Here is a 23,777-nt window from a genome sequence, read left to right as displayed (position 1 = left end):
TGTCAAATAAATAAATAAAATCTTTAAAAAAAAAAAAAAAGAATAAGGAGAAGCCTTTATGGGGACTGGGAAGAGTGAAAGGAAGGAGTGGAGGTTAGGGTTGATATATTCCCATTTCTACAGTGAAAAAAATCACTGCACTAAGAACAGAGTGGATGAGAAGAGAATATTCAGCAGACAATGCTACAGACCAGAGGGGAGGCAATAGTGGCTGGGGGGTAGGTGGTCATAGCAGAGGTTGAAAGAAAAGGGTGATTACGTACATTTCTAGATGGAAAAATTGACTGACCTTGACAATAAATTTGATGTTGAAGTGAAGTAGAGAAAAATGTCAAAGATGATGCCTATTCTTCTGGCTCCTGCAAATGGATGGATGGTAGAAACTTACGTAAGGTTCAGTTTTAATGTCTAATGATTTCTGTTAGTGTTGTAATAAAGATGTTCTTTCAATAGTAATATCAGAAAATGCATAGATCTTTCCCCTGACAAAGGTTCTATAGTCCCCTGCTGCCACTGTTGACACTGTGCCTTAATTGTGGAGAGATGGCCTAGGAGGTGGGAAGAGCTTACGTGCTCAAACATCAAGTATAGAACTTACAGCACACGTCACACATGGATGATGATAAGTAAGGTACAAGGGATAATTAATCTCAAAGTTCCCTCAAGCTGAAGATGAATCGAGAGGCAGGTCCACATGAATTAAAAATTTTTAGAACTAATTAATTTTAACCTGTCTTCTTGACATTATGAGTGATAGGAATTATTCAAGAACAGACTAGTGGTGGCCAGGGTAGTGGGGGTTGGTCAAAATAAGTGAAGGGGATTAAGAGGTATAAACTTCCAGTGACAAAGTGAATAAATCACAGGGACAAAAAGCTCAGCATTGGGAATATAGTCCATAATATTGTAATAACATTGTATGGTGACAGATGGAAACTACACTTACCATGATGAGAATTGTGTAATGTATAGAATTAGCTAATCACAATGTTGCACACCTGAAACTAATATAACATTTTGGGTCAACTATACTTCAATAATAAAAATTTTTCTTTAATTAAAAGCTACTTTAAAATGATTTTTGCATCATCCCATGGTCAGATTGTCTGAAACACTTAGTTTATAATAATATTGAATAAAAATAAGAAGCAATTATGCATAAATAATACACCCTAATATATAATATATAATTATATATAGTGTATTATATGTATATTACATGCTAATTTAATAAAATACATAATTATATATATATATATTTTTTAAAGATTTTATTTATTTATTTGACAGAGAGAGACACAGCGAGAGAGGGAACACAAGCAGGGGGAGTGGCAGAGGGAGAAGCAGGCTTCCCGCCGAGCAGGGAGCCTGATGAGGGCCTTGATCCCAGGACCCTGGGATCACGACCTGAGCCGAAGGCAGACGCTTAACGACTGAGCCACCCAGGCGCCCCACATAATAATATATATTAAAATAATACATGTATTAATGTTTCATATATTGATGTATAATGCATAGTACATAATAATATACCCTATTTTTATGTAACAGAACATACAACTTTATATTATGCTTATATTAAAGTAATAAGTCATACTCAGATGCCATATTTTAAAGTTCACGAAGTCATTTCACATCTATTTTCTCACTGAGACTTCACTGTGGTCTAAATATTGCGCTTCTAACAGAAAAGAGGAAATTATGGCTGGGATTAGGTGGTCATAGGAGTTTGAGAGTACAGGGTGAATGATGTAATATCTCTATAACGTATAATACACTGTGTATGATACAGAATACATCACCTGTAATAGATTATATAACATACATTCCCATAGATTCTCTCCCTGGGTTTGCCGCGGTAAGGTAGTATCCCTGTGCCCTCCTAACAGAGGAGGAAATGAGGTGATTTCACAACGTGCCCCAGTTCACTCCGCTAAATCACTGGGCAGATTTCGGACTGAACCAGCTTTTTAGAAAGGCAATTCCAATAATCTTTCTACCACATCACAGCCGCCTTAGATAACTGGTGACGTTTGCTGTACTCTTTCTGACCACAGCTCCTCAATGGCAGAGTCTCTTATGGGAATACGCATGACATTATCTGATTAAAAATGACTCAACTAATGACATCCAGAAGCAATCAAGCAAACTGACTGTGGCTCACGTGTCAGGTTCTGAATGGGAATAGTAAAAAGTCCAGTAAGCATTTGTGTGGGGTATGTCCTTGGCAAGAGTCAGACTCTCAGGGCTGAACTATATCGTGTGCAAGTGGTTTTTGTCTTTCTTTACCTTTTGAGTCATGAGAGGAGCAGCCTAGCACTCTGGGCTCACAGAACTAGGACCATCTTTGCAGATGGGAAGCCAGGGAGCAAGTGTCCCGGCCTGACGACCAGGCACGGTATTACTGTCCCCTGTAAGCAAAGCTCATTAAGGCTTTAATGACCTCCAAAGAGCCCACCCACCCAGAAGAACAAAGACTCCTCCAGGTTCCCAGGACAGAGAGCAGAGAAATGGTGTGAGTGTGTGCAGGGGGTTCCTGTGGGGGGGGGGGGGGCGCTGACATCATTCTCTGACTTCATGGTTTAAGTACAGTTAACCCCAAGAAAGCTAAGAGGTAAGTCAAAACATTTAGGGAATTCATGGGCACTGCAGGTGAAAAAAAAAAATAAAAAATTTAACCCTGCTGCTGTTTACCCCCATCTGGTGCTCACTCTTTATAGGACCAAAAAGAAAGAAAACAAAGAACAAAGCAAATATTCATATATATATATATATATATACACACACACACACACACATATGTTTTTATGTATATTTCCTGACCTCTAAGAATGTAAATAATGCATTTCTTTGGAAAAAGGGCTATAATCTAAATAACTTTCACTGAGATGGCAAAGATGAACTGGGGAGATGGAGTAAAATTATCCATAAGAAAGAGAAATTACATCAAATCATTACCCTGCCTCTAGTTCCGCTGACTTCAATCTATCTTCTCCTCCAGTGTGTGTAGACACGTGCACGCGCATGCACAGGCGCACACGTATTACACACGCTCACACACAGGCACACAGGCTTTAATTTTACTTAAGTCATAAAGCGGAGAGGAGTCATTATAATCTGCCCGCCTAATTTGTATCTGCATTTAATTTATGTGATCTCATTTATTGCTTCACTAAGTTTGAGAGGACAAGGTTCCCAGTTACACGTTACGGACGAGGAGGCTGATCCTGAGGCAGATTAGTGACCTGCTCAGTGTTTCATATGAACAGATGTTTGTCTGGTTCCAAGGTCATCGTACACACCGCTGTCTTTCATGAAACAGCTCAGGCCCAACGTTTCTCCGTAGCTACAAAACAGAGAGCAGAAGACGCCTCACTTTAAAAGAATTGTTTTGAACCACAGTATGTTTTTCCTTATTTCCTCTGTTCTTTCCCTGTCTCCTAAGACTGCAGATAATGCGTTTCTTTGGAAAAGGACTACAACCTAAAGAATGTTCACTAATGGGAAATAGCAAAAATTAACTTTTTAAAAAGGTATTGACAGGACTGAGTAAAAAAAAAAAAATTTTTAAGAGAGAGAGAAAGAGTGCCCGGGCATGGAGGGAGAGGGGCAGAAGGAGAGGGAGAGAGAGAATCTTAAGCCGGCTCCATGCCCAGCCAGAGCCCGGCGTGGGGCTCGATCTCGCGACCCTGAGATCATGACCTGAGACAAAATTAAGAGTCAGACACTTAACTGAGCCACCCAGGTGCCCTGAGGAAAAAATTTTGATAAGAAGGAGACATGACATTAATTACGGCCCCTTCTTTGGTCCTGCCTGACTTCATTCTGTGCTCTACTCGGTAGTTCTGGAGGTACAATCCTGAGATGTGCAGTCTCAGGATCACATGGGAACTTGTGATAAGTGCAGATCATGGGTCCCTCCCAACACGTGCTGAACCAGAAACCCAGCAATCTATGTTTTAACCAGCCCTCTAAGTGATTGAGATGCCCACTAAACTTTGAGAAGAATTGAAGTACTCAATTGTCTGAGTGATCTTTCTAAAATATATATCTATATTACCTCCCTGCTCAAAATTTGTGCTGGCTATCCAGTACTTTTGGAAAATTATAAACTCTTTAAGTGGTCTATCTTCTTTTTTTAGACACAAAACCCTCACCATAACCTCTTTTCGAATCCAAAGCTACTCACAGGCCCCTAGGTCTATACAAAGTCTAATCCTTTTGTTCAGAATGCTGTTCACTCTTGGATCTGTCAGCTAGAAAATTGCTTTAACTCACATTAGAACATAGTCATTGCCACCTCTATGAAGATTGCTCTGAATTCACTAGGCAAACAGTGCTACTGAGTGACCTTGTTCCATATCTCCATTATATTTCTTATTATTTTGGTAATTTTGTAGGTTCTCCTCCTCATTACTTGAGCTCTTTGAGGGTAGAGAGCATGCTTCATACATCATTATGTTACCAGAGCTTTGCACTGTCCTTAGCACATAGTAGGTGACCAACAAAGAGTTGTTGCATAAATCAATTGATAATTGAGTCAAAGCCAAGTGCAACACACTGAAATTTCTACCAGGGCATTTATGTTCCTGGTGACATGAAGTGTGATCTAATACAATTATGGAAGGCTTTATTTCTTCAAGTATTATGGATCCTCTCTGTTTTCTTCGATATTCCTGATTCTTTCCTATTCCTACCTTTTAAAATAATAATTCCCTTTTTAAACAATACCTTGGGTTTGTTATTTGCAGACAAAGGATTTGGTAACATCCATATAAAGAACTTATTTCTTTGAAACAACTATATATTTTCCCAAATATCAAATCTCTATTTTTCATGCCTCAACCCCACATGATGTTCTGTTTTCTTGTAAGCTACCACAAAGTGGAACCATGAGGCTAATCACATGAGCAACGGAGAGGGCAGATACTGCCTGGACCAAAGTTTCCTTCATCAGCTTTGAGTTTTAAATTCTCTAGACTCTAAGTTATATGAGAAGAGTGACTTCATTTGTTGTTGTTCTTTACTGCTCTGTTTTAGCAAGTAGAAGAGTGCCTAGCACATAGTATGTACCTAATAAATACTTACAGAATGAATAAGTGAATGAACCCTAATACTCTCGATCTCTTTAGTATGACAAAAGTAGTATTACTGGACTTTGTTGAGTAAGAAAGGATTTTCTAACACTTCTTAAAATTTCTTTTGAATCTAGCAAAAGGCAGGTTCACTCAGCACATTACAGGGCTAGGTATGGGGGAAGTAGGTTATGAAAAATAGGGAATAGAGAGCCCAAAGCCTACCCTTTTCAGATCCCAATATGGTGTGAAGTAGAAGGTGAAGAGAACAAAGGGCATCAGATGATTAGAAGTGTATCCTAAGCTCCCTTGTGCAGGTCAAAATCAGAGAGAGAAAGTAGGATAGAGAGGTTGGGGGTCTTGCCAGCAGGGGATGAGCTTTATCTCTACTTCCTTTTGGACAATGAAAGCTTATCTCCTGGCAAGCCGTTCTCTCCCAACCTGGAGATAGCTGCTGCACCAGGTGGGATTATTCACTGTGATTACATAAGGGGAGAATCCGAGCTTAAATATACAGAGGTACGTGAAAATGTCGGGCACCTGGTCTCATTGGAGTTTTGGATCAATGAGTGAATTTTTGTTTGTTAGTTTGGGTTTGGTTTTTTTTTTGTTTTGTTTGTGGGTTTTGTTTTTGTTTGTTGGTTCGTTGGTGTAAATGTCCCATGGAATAGTTGGGACAGGCTTGTGCTAAAAAATTTCCAATTCCCATTCAACATGGCATTCAGTGTCTTAAATGGCAACTCTGCTGCTGCCAATTTTTATGTGTCATGTATTCAGGGATTCCCTTGGGGCCCCACCGTGAGGATATGCAAAAGTTATTTAAGAGCTCTCTGGGGATCTTGCCAGACAGTATGACAGCGTACTGAAAGTCAAGGTGCGGCCAAGTTTCCAGGAAAGATTGATGAGTCCTCATTAAGGCAGAGAAGAAAAGACCTCAAGTTATGCCAGCCTCATGAGAAGAAAAGTGACAGACTCCCCAGGAATGGTACCAGTTGCCCCTCATCAGTGTCATCTGTCAGGAAAGAAGACAGCTGAGACTGAGACCAATAAAAACCCAAGAATCCAAAGAACTTGAGGTAGTGATGGCAGGGTGCCACTCAGATAGAACTCTCTAGTTGCAAAGAGGGTAGTCAGCTGACAGCCCCCTTCAGTATCATTGCCTTTTGAGACAAGAGCTCTCTCTTCCTGGGTAGCCCCTTGTCATGACTCATCACAGCAGGGGTACCAGGGCCTGGTTATTTCTGCCCAACAAGAGATCCCGCTAACAGTGAATCTCTCCTTGAGAGCTTGCTGTGGGGTTGGCAGGGCCACGGCTTCTGTCATATCTGCATGTGGTCTTCTTACCTGGTCCTGCTTCCTCCCCACTTCCAGGACACAGGTACCATACCTGCAGTCTGAAGGCCTTCCCTCTCCAGTCCTGCTTCCTCCCCCTTTCAGTTCACACAGGCTTCCTCTTGAAATCAATCTCTTGGACTCCTATCATTTCAGCATCTGCTTCCCAATGGTTCCAGCTAACGCAACCGTGTTAGTTTGCTGTGATGCCATGTAAATTACCCTCCTGCCATAATCTCAGCTGTTCTCTTGGAAAGAAAGAGAAGACGTGCAAGAACTCTGATCTATTGTGTATTACTGAGGCCACCCTAGCAGAAAAATAGTTTACATTTTTAAATCAGAGTGAGAATACCTAGCTGGAATAAATTTATCTCTCTAAGTCATCTACTTAGTAAGATGGGAGCTCATGAAGGAGATCAAACTCGTTATAGAGAAGTAAAGAAGTCACTTTGTCTTTGCATGTTTGATTGGAACATGGAAGAATTTACAACCCTGCCCATCGACTTTAGGTAGAATCAGACTTTTCTGATTAATGAGATAGGAAAACAGAGATTAGGGAGAGGTGGTAGAAGGTGATGGGTTACAGGGAGGAGAGATAGGTGAGCTTCGCAAACATTTGAAATGTCAGTGTCGGTCTGTCAGGGGAGGATGCCTCTGAGTTCTGCCCTCTGATCCTTCATTAACTTCAGTGCTAGCTTCCTACCTTGGGAAAACACTGGCCAGGTTAATTTCAAAATCTCAGCCTTTACTTTGTCCTGGGAAAATGACCAAAAGTTATTTCCTAGCAAGTACCTGAAGAGTGGGAGAAGGGGGCTAACTTCCTGTCAGCTCCTGTAGTGTGAAGGCTCATCTTCCTCATCCACTAAATCTCACAGAAGTGCAACACACCTTCCAGGAACACTTTGCCAGGGTAGGGTTTCTACGCTCTCAAAAAGTTTTAGGTTTCCTCCCTCCCAGAACAAAAGGGATTTATGGCAGAAAAATATATCAAACATACTTTAGAATCTGAGCTCTTTAACCTGCATTTCAGGAGAGTTCACAAGTTCAACCTAGCCTGTCTTTGTTCCCAGAGGCCATTAGAATAAGTTCCTGCCTGTATTAAGCCCTGTCTAAATCTCACACATACGATAGACCTGCTTCAATACTCAAATCTTTCTTGGTCACAATTGCCACAGGTTTCTCTCTTTGAATTATTATTGTATTTATTTCCTTATCATTCATTTTTTTTTCATTCACTATATACCTCCTTATATTTTACAAGTAATTTTTCTATGTAAGTATCTTATCTCTCCAATAAAATATTAAAGTTGTTAAAGAAAAAGATCACATATTTTTCTTCTAGAGTAAATAGCACCTATTAAATGCTTCAAAAGTAGCTGTCAGCTGATTCTGACAGTTCTCTTGGCACCAAAACAAGTTATTTCAGGAAAATCACAGGCATAAATGATTAAGTCAGGGTCAAAGGTAAATAATATCATTTGAGGGGGTATATAAATATTTTCCCATTGTGCTCTTATTTTTCAAATCAAAGAAGTTTCTAGCAATGAGAGACAATGGTAAATGGAGTTGAGCCTACTTGGTTATGAATAACTATTTTGTCTCTGCTAGTGACCCACAATGGACTTTGAGCTGAGTCAGAGCTATCTACTTCACCTATAGCCTTGCTACTAGTTACAATGAAATGAGGTCTCAGTCTAAATTCTGCCAAATATGCAAGCAAAACACATATAAAACAATGCTTAGAAAGCCAAAACAAAACTATTTATGCACCTTACTCTGTTGGCTTGAGGATGTCTCAGCTCATGGTCCTTTTAGATACTGTTTTCACCAATTGCAAGAAAAGTTCGCTTGAGGCAGACAGAGCAATACTCTAGAAGCAGACATAACAACATTCCAGAGCCAGAATTGTCACCGTTACAGCTGAATCAAACAACCAGAATCCTCCAGAATCCAAGGCTGGACACAGGAATCTTTGGGGATTTAGATTAGGACATCTTTCCCAAGGGTGTAGGCTACAAAACCTCTTTGAGTTCTTTTTGTTCATGCATGTGTGGAAAGTGTCTTCTAAATATTTTAGCCAAGACACACATGTTGAATATTTACATTTCTGTAATAAAAAATCACTTTTAACATGAATCATTCTTGTCAACAATCTGCTATTTTCACCCATAAATGCCCCATTTCTGACATCCAGTATATTAATTATTAAAGTAGCAGTGATCGATCTAACACAAGTAACAGAACAAAGTCACTGCTTCTGGAGGATAAGCTTCCTGAGGTCCAGGATCCAGTTCTAGACTGTGCATCCTTGATTAGCACATTCACTGATGATCTCCAGATTGGACATTCTGGATGAAATACTAGAAGCATAGGGGTTGCAGGCTAAACAAATAATATATATGTTCCCCCACATAGTATCTGCTGATGTATTTGAACATAATTTATAGATACCATAGTCAAAATCTTAAAGCAAATTTCTGCTAGAGTTTTTTTTAACTGGGTTATCCAGAGACCTGGTCTCAGTGCCCCACGTCCATCTGCTAGGGAGACACTGTGCCTTTAAAACAATGCTACTTAAAAAAAATATTTGTCAATGCGTTTCCATGCAAAATTCCATCTGAAGAATAGAAAGAGTTGCTGAAAAAAATGTTGGGATGAATTAGTCTGCTACTCCTGTCTTGCTCTTTCTCAATGATAAAACTGTTATCCAGAGGGTGTAGAGAGAAAATTTAGGTCTACTATTTAGTGGCAGAGATAGGCCCAGAAAAGCGTTTATAGTAGGAAAAATGTTGTATAAAGACCCTGTGACTTCTTCAATCTAGTAAAAAAGTGGCCTGAGATTACATGTCCACGAAGAATTCAGATGTTGTAGGTGTTTAAGTCAGTTCATTGTATGAATTAAAATTCAAGGTAGTAACTGAACAAAAATATAAGAAATATAATGGTCAACACCCTGGAGTCTCTCTTAGGAGATGCTCTTTCCCACTTCCCATTGTGTTCCTCCATAAAGCTACAAAAGCTAAGAACAAACCCTACTGCATCTTAGTTATTTCCTTGAGTTAGTCCTCATGCATACTGTGGGATAAGCAACGCTATTCTGATAATATAAAAATGAAACAAATGCAAGTAAAGTTATAGAGCTATTTGAATCACTCAAATAACTTACTAATTTCTAGACTTCATTTTGAGTTTATCACAAGCTTTCTCAAAGTATTTAAAAACATGTTCCGAAAAAATGATTGCAATTTACTCCTTTACAAGGATTATAGTATTTTTGTATAAGTGTGGGAGGTTGGTAAATTTTAACAACTCTTAAGTCAGCATATTTTCATGTTGTCTATTTGGATTTTAAAAAAGTGCTTAAGGTGGGTATTTTTGAGACCCCTAACACATAACTGACTGTATTGTTTTACATTTCCACCTCTGATGAAATGAATGCACAAGGGAGGTGGTGAAAGTGGGAAAGGTCATGGGAATAATGTGGATCCATCTCATCACCAAATTACATCCATGTCTTAAAAAGCCTTGTTCCAAAGTGGATTGGGTTTCCTCCGAGCTACAAAGAAAGAATAAACAAACAGGAATGTTTTTTAAAGAGAAGGAAAATAATTGCCAAGCTGGACACATTTAATTGCAGCACAAATAACACAAATTAATTTACCTCAAGTCAAAAGCATATTTTAGTGATTAAAAAAAATCAAACCTGGGAAACTGCCCAAAGTTTCCCTCCAAAGAAAGTATTCCACCAAAGTTTAAATTGTGCAAACACATCCTGTCATTATCACCAGTTGGGAACCATGGACAATTCTTAATGCCAAAGCATGAGAAGGCATTTTAGCATCACACACCACCTACGTGTTCCAAGCTATTTGACAAATTCAAAGAGGCCAATTTATAGAAAGTATAGTCCATACAGTGCATGTTTTCCTTACCATCTCTTCCTTTAGATATTTCTCGGAGTTCAAAACTGCCGTACTTGTAGGAGGTGGCAGAAAGGTAAGGGGCAGACAAGTCAGTGTTCATCTCATCAGGGACAGATCTTTTGCTTCTCAAAGCTATTGTGTAGTCAGGTTTATCCAACTGTCATCTCCTATAAATCCAGTTGATTTGAATGGTTTTACCAAATTAAAAAAATCAACATAATTCCAGCTTTAGCTAACACTTTATTCCAGTGGGGGCGTATCTTATGTATCCTTAGCCCTGTTCTGTAAAGTTTCATCCCTCATTGTGATGGGCTAGTCTTTTATAAGAACAAATAAAGATTCTAGTTCTCATTTCCAGGAGGTAAATATACACTATACTTATAAATAAGACGAAAATACAACAGTCTGTAGTTTGTAGACTACAAAACCCCAAACTCTTCTGATTTTACTAAACTGTCCTCATAATTAAGCTCAGATATTATTATTATTAATAATTACTAAATTAGATAAACAATCCTGTCCTTGGCTTCATGTGGTTATCATTGACTTGGGATGAATGAAAAAAGAGATTGTGGGGCACCTGGGTGGCTCAGTCATTAAGCATCTGTCTTCAGCTCAGGTCATGATCCCAGGGTCCTGGGATTGAGCCCCACGTCAGGCTCCCTGCTCAGCGGGGAGTCTGCTTCTCCCTCTCCCACTCCCCCTGCTTGTGTTCTGTCTCTCGCTCTTGCTGTCTCTTTTTCAAATAAATAAAATAAAATAAAATAAAGAAATTGTTCTGGTGACTTTTACATAAAAATCTGACTTGTTAAATAAGCTTTTCAATTTGTCTAAATATTGATATTTTTCTTTGTCCATGTGTTTTCTTTTGTGATGAGATAAAATAATACACTTTCCATCTTTTATAGAAGAAGACTCTGAAGACCAGAAAAGTTAAGAGAATTATCTGAGGTTACACTCTTAATTAGTGGAAGAACCAAGGTCAGGATTTAGGTCTGCTGATTCCCAGTCTAGGATTCTTTCTACACATCCAGATACTAAACTATACTTCATATTCCTAATCACTTCAATTTTCCATTTCATAAAAACTCTCAAAGACATGACTACATCCAACAACAGTATTATTACACAGAGAAGAAATGTTTTCTTGTATACGGAAGGTCTTTTGTCCCTGCAACTCAAATAATTGCCGAACTAAAAACATGATCATGACAGAGTCACAGAAATATCACATGAGATCTCTTGATCTAATGACTGCATTAGATTAGGTCTATAAAAGTGAGGAACGAGGTATATGTGCATTTAACGAAGACAAAACATTTTTCTCATCCTCAAGAAGTTCCAAGTTAGCATATTCTAATGACTGGAGTGTGGGAATCTTGGGAGGGGACGGAACAGTGGGGAGAAAGGACAGCTCATTTCCAAATCACATCCTCCTCTTGCGTGCAAATGGGTGACTCCAGTCAATAAAGAATATCCATCTGCTGTTACTGCTTTGTATAATAAGGTCCCCTGCCCCCTACAATGGAAATTACAGTGTCGTCTATTTCCAGCATCTCATCCTTCTGTTTTGCTAAACTCTCCCTCCTATGTTTAAATGATTTACTGAATGAAGGGCAGGGTCTCTTCCAAAGAGAGGATCTCATCCATAACCAGAGACATTTTAAGAGATAATGCTGTCTACATCTTAAGCCTTCTTTTTTTGCCTAACAAAGGAAAGGAGAATAGGCAGGGCCCAACTTGCTTTTTAAAGTGTGGTTTCATAAAATTGGCCTTTCCATAACAATGTGAGCTGTTCATTCAGCCTATAAAAATGCCTCATATTAGACAGCTGTTTTGTTTTTGCTGAGCTTTGGAATTGGGGGCATGGTATTTACACTGTGTCCTATTATAAGCTAAATAGGCTCACACCCTGGAAACAGTTACTGCTTAATGAAAATAATATGCTATAACCAAGATTATGTTAACATCTGACAAGAAGACCTCCCTTGTGCTAAAATGTGTCTGTTCTAATAAAAGCATATGCAGATTTAAACCTATTTCTCTGGTTTTACTCATGGGCAGTATATATAATATAATTTTTCTTTATATGTTTTATCTGAATTCAAGAGAAAAGCTTCTGATGATCTTTGAAAATGTTTCCTAGTTTGGTAGATGCATAGCCCTGAGCCTGGAGAGGCAGACAGACCCAAGAGGATTTGAAATGCGCCATTAAGTTGCTGTATCACCTTGTAAAAACTGCTCAACTTCTATAATCCTCAATTTTCTTATTTTATAAGTGGAATAAATACACATAACACATGGTATCCTTATGAAATTCCAACACAATATGGAGGACTTAGTCCCATACCCAAAAAAGAGAAGGTATTCATTCAATGTGGTGTCATGGTTAACAGTACAGGTTTGGGAGTCAGTCTGAGTTCACACCTTTGCTCCACCACCTTTGTGGCTAGGTCTTTGCTCTAATAAATTAGGCATAATGGTAATAGCCATTGGATAGGTTTATTTAGAAATATCAAACAAGATAATATACATATGGCACTTAGAATAAACTCTGGTACATAATAAACATTTCATTTTTTAATTCAAAAAGTATTTTTAAAAAGATTTTATTTTTTTATTTGAGAGAGAGAGAGAGCATGAGCACGAGGTGGGGAGGGGCAGAGGGAGAAGCAGACACCCCGCCGAGCCCGGAGCTCGATGTGATGTGGGGCTTGATCCCAGGATCCCGGGATCATGACCTGAGCCAAAGGCAGACCTTCAACCGGCAGACACTTAACCAACTGAGCCACCCAGGTGCCCCCAACAAGTATTTTTATTGAGCACCTACTACATGCCAGATATATATATATATATATTTTTTTTTTTTTTGAAAGGCTGAAGGGTGAACAGTGAGACAAAGGGTCAAAAATACACAGCCTTGTGAGCTAAATTTCCCAGAAAGAAATACAATAAACAAAATAAATAAGATCACTATTATTTTTTAAAGTGAAAAAAATGCCAAGGAGATTTTCAAAGAGCAGGGAAATGGAAACAGGGTTGAAATTTCAGATAGTCAGGAAGCACTCATTAAAAAGATATCATTTGAGTAAAGACCTAAATATTAAGTTATTATTGTTATTATTATTTTCTGTCTTTCTTACTCAGTAATCTCATAGATTTCATTCAGAAACTAGACAAGAAAACAGAAAGCATTCAAGGTGGAAGGCATTTAATTTAGAAAATTAGTTCCTTACAAAACTGTTGAAAGATACAAAGAAGTGAAATTTAAGTGAAGCTACTGCTTTCTTTCAAGAAATTAGGATGTTACTGAAATTCCTGGAGACCACCACCAATGATCTTGGCTACCTGTGGCATTAAAATGGTAATTCTTTGGGGATCTCATTAAAGCCACTGGCAAAACCTCGTATTTGTCTCCTACTAAAGCCCATGCATCACCTGTCTCTGGGGGAGGGGTTATATTAATTTCTATCTATTTTCTGCCTTCAAAATCTCACATATATGTATCTCATTAAAGATTTTTAAACCAGAATATTGATGGCAATGAATTCTGGGAAATGTAGTTCCTGGACTTCCAGCTCGTGATAACAAAGGATGGCATACAATCGAGTCTGGGTAGGTATCTCTCAAAAAGAAAAAAAAAGAAAGAAAGAAAGAAAAAAGACAGAGAAGCAAGGCTATTTACTATGTAGCAGGTATGCTAAAGTCTTTATATTCATTTATTCCCCACAAACTATTTATTACTATTATTTTTTAAAGATTTTATTTATTTATTTGAGAGAGAGAGACAGAGCATGAGCAGGGAGGGGACGGTGGGCAGAGAGAGAGAGAATCTCAGGCAGACTCTGCATGGAGCACAGAGCCAGATGCTGTGCTGGATCCCACAACCCTGAGATCGTGACCTGAACCAAAATCAAGAGTTGGATGCCGGACCAACTGAGCCACCCAGGTGGCCCTATTTGTTATTATAAATGGTGGTATATTATCTTCCCCTTTTCAGACATGAAGAAACTGGAGCTAAGATCGATTCAATAGATCCTCCAAAGTCACACACCAATTAAATTGCCGAGCTGGGATTTATTCCTAGTAAGTATGATTCCAGAACCTGCATTCCTAATCACCCTGCTTTTATGTACCTATGTTCTTTTTCCTTGGAGAAAAGGATAAAGGGTGAGGCTAATTGTATAATGATCTAGAGAATATCATAGCTGACTTAATTTGAAACTGACTTTGTTGGAAAGAAGTTATGGAAATAGCAATTGAAAAACAATGAGAGCTAGTTCTGAGGCAGAATTCAGGAAATATTGCTAAGGAGAAGAATGTAGAGACGCACAGGAACGTCCCACAGCTCCATTTCCACAAATATTTTCAACCATTCTATTTTCAGGCAAGACCTCTTCTCCAGAGTGAGGTCTGCAGAGAATTAGAATATCAGTTCTAGAAGGACTCTTAGAAATCAGTTCACCCCAGATAACCTCCAAGACCATCAAAATCTAGAGATTTGTTCAGATTCACACACAGGTAGACCTGGAGTAAAAAACTTCCCCTTCTAGACCATGTTTTAGTCTGTTGTCTTAATTATTTAATACCTATGATTTCTTGTGTCTGTGTCTGGTGGTTAGAACAGTTAAGTAGAAATCTTGTTTGCTATTCTTGGCTCATCTGCAAACTGCTGGCAGCTATGTCATGTCTCATTCACTTCATCCAAGGTTTCCAGAAACTCCATGTTACCATATGTGGAATAGGAGTCTCATTAATCTTCATTCAAAATATTAAAGGGATTGGACTGTGAGTTAATTTGTATAAAGTACTTTGAGATTTTTGGATAAAACTCATTGTTTAAGCAAAGAAAGGGGACTATGTGCCCTTTCTGAGTCATCAACCCAATATTTTGAAGAATGACAGATTCTAAATTCAATAAGGAATGCAAATGTTGCTCTTTGAAATCTTACAGTCAATTTTGGAACGAATTCAATATCCATGAAATTTCAAAAGTAATCATAAAGTGAGCTTGCCTCCAGAATCTTCCTGTGTAAAAGTAGAAGCATTTTTAAATTACTTCTGGGATATTTCTATCCTGAGGAAACAGCTGGTCATACTCTCCATTTAACTACATATTCCCACGCCATCTTTGGAAAACTAAATACTGTAATTTACTTCAACCATATTGTATTAATATTTATTATTCAAAGAAGAAGAACAAATAACCACTAAATGTTCATTATTCTTTAAGAAACCCTATGTTCCTTAAGATATATAGGTGGGGATCTATTTGTGTGTTTTGCTTTGTTTACCAATCTTTGTCAATCTCCAATGACTGGATATATTTGTTCTGTCAGAGTAAACTCACATTATTCATTGTACTTTACTTTTTTTAAGATTCTATTTATTTATTTGTTGGTGGGGGGACACAAGCAGGGGGAGCAGGAGACAGAAGGAGAAGTGGAGAGTCTGATGTAGGACGCGATCCCAGTACCTGAGCCGAAGGGAGATGCTTAACCAACTGAACCACCCAGGCATCTCTTCATTTTACTTTAGAATTAAATATTTCAGGGGGCACTTGGGTGGCTCATTTGGTTAAGCATCCAACTCTTGATTTTGGCTCAGGTCATGATCTCAGGGTTGTGAGATCAATCCCTTCGTAGGGCACTGTGCTGGGCGAGGAGCCTGCTTAGGATAAAGAATTAAATATTTTATTTCAGTTAGAGAACACCACTTACCTCATGCCCAATAAAAAGAAATAACCATTTATTTTCCTTTCTTTGAAACAAATGATTTTATATAATGTGAAATTTAGCAAATGCTCACACTGAGAAGCACAATAATATTCTTTTTTTAAGATTTTATTTATTTGAGAGAGAGACAGAGAGAAAGAGCACGAGTGAGAGAGAGGGTCAGAGGGAGAAGGAGAAGCAGACTCCCTGCTGAACAGGGAGCTGAGGACCTCAGGACCATGATCTGAGCCAAAGGCAGACACCTAACTGACTGAGCCACCCAAGCACCCCAGAGAAGCACAGTAAAATCCTTAATTAACTAGTCTGTTCCCTTCACCAGGCTGTATCATCAGAAATATAAAGAATTAAAATGGCGTAATTTTTAAAAACAGTAACTGAAAAGAAGAGAATATTTTTGCTGTCAAGTAGAAATGGCATTTGCCACCTTCTCCCAAAATAACTTAGAGTATTTAGCTTATCAAATTAAATTTGTCCAAAAATGCACATGCATCACCTGATGGAGATCCTAATGTTTTGGGCTGCTTGGTTCTCAACATCTTGCCATCTGGGTCCTATTTCCACTGTACTGCTGAAACTGAGTTTGACAAAGTCATCAACTGCCTCTTGAACACTAATATCTTCTTGAAATGAACGTTTTCCTTGGTGTATCTCTGGATTCTCTCCCAGGCCCTCCATTTATATATTCTCCTTGGGTGATTCCATATATTCATTTCATATATTCCATGACTTCAGTCATGTTTATGTTTTGAACCATGTGTTTATAGTCCAGATACTGTGCTGAGCATCAGACCTTTATACTCAATTTCATGTTAGGTATCGCCATTTGGATATCCGATCAAAATCTCATACCCATCATTCCCAAAACTGAATTCATATTCCCACCCACCACAGACTGCATTTTCATCTGTTCTCTGAATTTCAATGAATGCCATCCATCAATCTTTCAGTTGCTTAAGCCATAACCTTCACAGTCTTCATGACTGCCTCTTTCTCCTTTCCCCAACACCACAATCAATTACCAAGTCCTCATGATTCAGGCTTTTATATACTTTTAAAATTATCCATGATATATACTACCTCTATTGTTTAGACCATGGTCATCCCTTGCTTGGATTATTACAAAAGAATCCCAAATGGGCTTTCTGTATTCAATTTTCTTCAACTCATTTTTAATACTGAACTAAAATTACAGTATGGCTATATCATTTTCCTCCTTCTGTCTTATATTCCTACCATCCAGCTCTTTGGCACGGTGTATAATAGGAGTTCATTAGTATGTGATTGAAAAAATAAAGGAAGAGAAGGAAAAATGACAATTGGGGAAGTCATATTGGTTGTTGTTTTTGTTTTGTTTTGTTTGTTTTGTCAAGACAAGCTATGTTCTTTCATCTTTAAAGTCCCAAGAAAAGAAAACAATTGGTTCTGAAATGAGTAGATACAAAGGTGGGCAAAGACAAACTCTATGTATGAGACACCCAACAGTAGGGAGGGAAACAAGAAGGCGGGATTGTAAAGAAAGGAAAACAAATTTTCCACTCCACCACACTTGCCCTTTCCCTATGCCTACAGATACCATTACCCTGAATGGTACTGAACCCTTCCAGCCCGGACAGAAAACCATTTTACTCCAAAAAACCTTTATGATAATGAAAACAAACAAACCAACAACCTGAAACCTTAACTAAACCAATAATTCCTACCGATAAAAACTGCTGCTTTATTTCTTTATTTTTAAAGTTTAGTTGGTCTAAATTGTGGCATTTCAACTGCAAGGAAAGTACCCAGTTCTAGGTTTTAGCACTCAAATAAGTCAAGAAACTTTCAAAGAAATTGAGATGAGGCTGGTGAGTTGAGTGAGTTCACCTGACCAAGTTGATCTACTACCTGAAGCCTAACATCACATCCACAGCCTAACATCACAACCACAAAACTGCTGGTTGATCAGGGCGTGCAGAGTAATACCACATCAGGCTGCAATGCTAAGTTCCCATGAGTGGTGAAACATCATTTGCTATTTTTTTCAAACATGGCAAGCATGAAGGAAGGAAGGAAGGAAGGAAGGAAGGAAGGAAGGAAGGAAGGAAAGAAGGAAGGTAGGAAGGAAGTAGGAAGGAAGGAAGGGAGGGAGGGAGGGAGGAAGAGAGGAAAGAAGGAAGGAAGGGAGGAAGGAAGGAAGGAAGGAAAGAAGGAAGGAAGGAAAGAAGGAAGGAAGGAAGGAAGGAAGGCAGGCAGGCAGACAGCAATCTGAGATTTGATTGCAAACAATATCCACTGTCTTTTAATGTCCTATGTTTCCTGTTGCATTTTTTGTCCCAGGGCAGGAGGACCAGATGTGCAATGATTCACAAGCAATGTGAGGTGACAGTTCCTCCTTGTCTGGAAATACTAAACACATTTCAAAGACACATTTTCAATTGTGCCAAACCCATCTGAAACCACCCTTTTAAAAAATGACATCTTTTCTTCTTACTAAAAATTTTTTCCCCTTAGACTCAATGTACCTCAAACTGAGCTCTCTGGGTATTTGAAACTGGAAGTATTTTTTAAAAGCAATTCTGCAATTAATGAAAGAAAAGAATGATTTCAAGTCTGGAAAAGTCAACCCAAATTACTCCAATATTTTATATCCCTTTAAGTTCTTAGTTTTCTCTATTGTGTCTCTCCACATATATTTCAGGATGCTTTTTCAGACGAGCGCTAAGTACCCTTTTTAAAAAATTACTTTCATTTTTCCGATTATACACTCCATGGAGAACATTAAAGAAATACTCAAATAAAAATGATTCATTTTCCCATTAGCTAGAAATAACTTCGTTCTTAGATATTTTCTTCACAGGTTTTAATATAGCTGAAGTCATAAAGCTCTTACATAATTTTCACCCTTATTGTTTTACCCTTATCGTAATTTATATACCATAAAAATATTTTCAAAAGCATTACTTTTATTACTAAGTTATATTGGATTTTTAGGTAGTTTTAAATTTTTTTCAGGATTATAAATTTTATAATCATGTATTTCTCTACATTTCCAGGGCACAGTGTCACAGATAAGAAATTACTGTATCAAAGAATATATATTATATATATTTTGAGGTGTTTGATTCCTCTTTTGAAATAACCTTTTAAAAGATGGTAGAATTTACTTTCTCATGTGCAACATTTAAGGAGAATCGCTCTCACTACAATTTTAAGGGCATGGGCATTATTTGTTTTACCTTTCAAATCTGATGAACAAAATGGAATATCCTGATTACTCTACTTGGTAGTTTTGATGACCAGGATTGTTGAAATTTTATATTCATATTTCTCAATATCCACCAACTTGCGTATGCACAAGGGTGTGCCCCTTATATGGTAATTTTATTTATCTTTCTGGGTCTGTCCCTAGGGTTTATATTTCTATGAATGTAATCACGATGTTTGATTTGGTTGAGAACTCCACCCTGGGTTTGAACTTAGGCTCAGATGTTCTAGAAAAATGCTTCACCAAGAATCAGATTTCCCAACACCACTCAATGGAACCAGATCTATTTAGGCTTCTCTGATCTCAGATAAGAGTAGCATTAATTCTGAATGTGTTCTAAAAAGCTATCCTTGTGTTATATAAAACCATTGAAAGGGGCAGCCTGAGTTTATTAAGTAATTATTCCCCAAGGAGGGGGCAGCCAATGCTGAGCAAGAGGATGAGATCACTCTTATTTACTATCTGGCCTTTTGGATCAGCTCACTCTGTTCCTTTAAGGGGCAATAGAATAATGAACTGGAGCATCCTGAAAGACTTCATTTTATAACCATATGTCCTTGTGTTTATTACTAAGTATGAGATCAGAAGGCCATATGGACTGACTTGGGGATGGTATTTTAAGGAATTATTAAAATGATTCATAGTAAGTGCAATGGATAAACACAGAGAGATGAAAACTGGAATCATTAATCTGACAATGTTTTAGAGCTACAGTTGACAGTACACATTGAAGAAGCAAAAAGTGTCTTAAAATCCCAAGAGACATGGTATCAGCAAATAAACAAATGACAATGACAAAAGATCCATGGCTTTCAACAGATTCCCCCAAAGAACACAGTTGTCCTAATTCAATACCATTAGACTAGAAAGAATAATTATTAGCATTGCCACCTCATCCCAGTGCTAGCCTAACAACTCTACCCTACATTTGTAACACCTCATAAGCCAGCGTTGACAATGTCTAACCCTTTTCCAGCTGCAGGAACCCTGCTGGACCCTGCCCCCCAGAAAAGATTCTCACACTCCACCCACCCCCAACACAGGAGCAAGAGATTAAAACACAACAGCCGCTCTTTTCAACAACACTTTGGAGCTGTATTCTGGACTGTTCTCTGACCTCCATCCTGACCCACCAAACCATTCTCAATGGTAAATTGATAGTAAATGGTAAATTTATTTATTTATATTTATTATTTATTTGTTTATTCAATTATTTATTTATTTATTATTATTTTATTTATTTATTTATTTATTATTTATTTATTTATTTATTATTATTATTTTTTTTTTGATCACATCAGCCAGTTCTTTATTTGACAAGTAAGGGCCTTTTCATACGAGTCAAGGAAGAGGCAGCTTCCTAGTTACACACATATGAAAAAAAAATCCCAGCAGTATTAAGAAGAATAATGAAAAAGTACGTACAGATCTTTCCTGTCTGCAGGTCATAGTCAAAGGCATCCACGGAGTAGGACAGGCTGTCAATGTAATAGAAGATTTTGTGGTCCAGGGACCAATCCAAACCATTGGAGATGTCCACCTGGTCAAAATACTTTTCCACGTGGTGGTCAGGAAAGAGGGAGTACAAGGACCCCTGGTGCCGCTCCAGAACCTCGGGGGCCGTCTCCTCGGCCATGGTGCCAGCAAAGTATCTCCCAGCGGGATCCACCTTCCCATCATTGAACCGATTGCTTTTCTTGTCTTTATCTACTGTGGCCAGGGCTACTGCTGACTGATCTTCCCAGTTCAAAGCACAGAACTTCGTTCCAATGGTGGCGACGTAGCCTCCTCCCTGGCGAAGGGCCACAGAGCTGACGGCGGCATCCACAGTCACTTGCTGCACGCGCTAGCTGAGCGAATCCCACCGGCAAACCTTTTTTTGCAGGAATGTCTACAAAGAGGAGCGAGTTGGACACCTCCTCCCACACCGGAGACTCCCCACGCCAGCAGTTCTCTCGCAAAACACACTCGATCTTAATGGAAGACATTGTCAACGGGGAGCTCTCTTGGTGTCGGTGACCCTCGGAGAGCTGGCTTCATCATTTATTTTTATCACATAATACCTTCTATTAATTAGTATATATAATGCACTAAGCAATATGATAAGCATTTTTCAAAAAGTATAAATATATCCTTATAACCCATAAAGTAGATTCTATTATAACAATTATTATTACTAGCTATCATTTATTGCATGACTACTTTTTCCAGACACTGAGTTGAATGTTATAATAATACTTATAATTTTCTCAATAACTCTACATGATAGATATTAAAGTCATTTCATAAATAATGAAATTGAGATTCAAAGAGGTTAATTAAATTATATGTGAAGCACTTACTACACTGGTTGATGCCTAGAAAATGCCCAATAATAGCACCTACTTTATTAACATTATATATTTTATTATTGATATTAATTTTGATGTCTTAGGACATGTTTCCTTCCCTTGGAAGGTATATCATATACAAAAAAAATGTTTGTATCTGTGTGCTCATCTTATTAATAATGCTAATATTATTAATGTTAATAATATATTTTTTAAATTTTATTATGTTAATCACCATACATTACATCATTAGTTTGTGATGTAGTGTTCCATGATTCATTGTTTGCGTATAACACCCAGTGCTCCATTCAGTACATGCCCTCCTTAATACCCATCACCAGGCCAACCCATCCCGCCACCTCCCTCCCCACTAGAACCCTCAGTTTGTTTCCCAGAGTCCATAGTCTCCCATGGTTCATCTCCCCCTCTGATTTCCCCCCCTTCATTTTTCCCTTCCTGCTATCTTCTTTTTTTTAATAATATTAAATAATATCTTTAATAAATGATAGTAATAATACCAATACTATTACTATGTATTTGTAATATATTACATAGTACATTAATAATATATTCTATATTAATACTATATGGTATACTGAAAATACTACCACTGTTAATACCATTATAAACTATAATAATATTAATACTATTAATAAAACAGCTTAGCTTTATTGAGCACCCACAGTGTGCCAAACAGTGAGCTAAGGCCTTGTTACGATGTACCTTACTTTAACCTTAAAAAATTCTGTACAACAAATTCTTCTGTTACTTCTTGACTTTCAGATGAAGAAATCCAGGGTAAGAAAGATGAATTAAGTTGTCCAAAGTTGCACAACTTGTATAATGAGGACCAGAATCTGAATTTAGTCTATCTAACTTAAAAGCTCTAGTTCTTAATCACTGTGCATTTGAGAATTAAAAAGCATTTAGGAATAATTTTGTATTTAAATCCTTATTCTACATATGAATAAATGATGAAGGAAATAAATTGCCCATGATCACACAGCATTTATCGGCCTAGCCGAAACTTGGTGCTAATAGTCTTATTGTTTGCTTATTATGCACAGCCACTGTGCAAACATTATCTTATTTAAAACCCCAAAATTCATGTAAGTTAGGTTCCTGTATAATCCCCTTTTTACCTTAAGGGAAACTGAGATTCAGAGAGGTTAAGCTACTTGTCCAAGTCCAAGGCCACAAGAGAAGCTGGGGTCTGGACACCGGTAGCCAGGCTCCTGAACCTTTGCCGTTAACCACTGTTAACGTCCTGGGTCAGCCATCTCTCAATGCAGCACCCCTTCCAAGTCATCATGATGGTTTCTATTTCCTCCGCAGGAGCAATATTGTGTGTGCCCGAGCCCCATCAGACCAACTTGCAAGAGCCAATTGTGAAATTTTCAGGATTTTTGTGAGCTAGTGGTCAAACATCGTCATTATTAAAGGTAAAACATAGTCCAGTTAAATAAATTATCCTAAAAATAATACCTTTATTTTGTAGTTTTGTGATCCATTTTATTTGTAATACTATTAATAATAAAATTGTAAAAGTCTAAAAATACCAAAAATATTACTACTGTTAATACTATATGCTTACTATGTTATATTGTATCACTACATTTCCAACTCCTGATTATTTTACTATATTTCACTATTCCCTAGGCTCTTGAGATTATGTGCGTCCATTCTATCTGCATGTGGGAATACTATATAATGGTATGCTACCAAACATCTTTTTTTTTTTAAGATTTTATTTATTTATTTGACAGAGAGACACAGCGAGAGAGGGAACACAAGCAGGGGGAGTGGGAGAGGGAGAAGCAGGCTCCCCACGGAGCAGGGAGCCCAATGCAGGGCTCGATCCCAGGACCCTGGGATCGTGACCCCAGCCGAAAGCAGACGCTTAACGACTGAGCCACCCAGGCGCCCCGCTACCAAACATCTTTTTCCAACTCTGCCTTTAGTGATTTCATGTAGGTGGCTTGAAATTGGCCATGGTCAGACTATTTACACCACAGAAATGGGCAAATGCTTCAAATAGGTGTATTTATTTCCCCCACATAGCCGATCATTAGACATTTACCCGTAGCACTGCCAAAGGTCATGAGTATTAACCACCAAAAATGTTTCCTAAGTAATTT

General features: G+C 38.1%; 1 pseudogene; it reads right to left on the bottom strand.

Moving 5' to 3' along the window:
- LOC116639587 overlaps positions 1-21,297 on the bottom strand; it is a 65,121-nt pseudogene extending 43,824 nt beyond the window's left edge.
- Between the last annotated feature and the right edge of the window lie 2,480 nt (positions 21,298-23,777).

Source organism: Phoca vitulina, unplaced genomic scaffold (genome assembly GCF_004348235.1).
Source record: "Phoca vitulina isolate PV1807 unplaced genomic scaffold, GSC_HSeal_1.0 scaffold18, whole genome shotgun sequence".
In the NCBI taxonomy this organism is placed as follows: Eukaryota; Metazoa; Chordata; class Mammalia; order Carnivora; family Phocidae; genus Phoca; species Phoca vitulina.
This window is presented reverse-complemented; position numbering and strand designations above follow the sequence as displayed.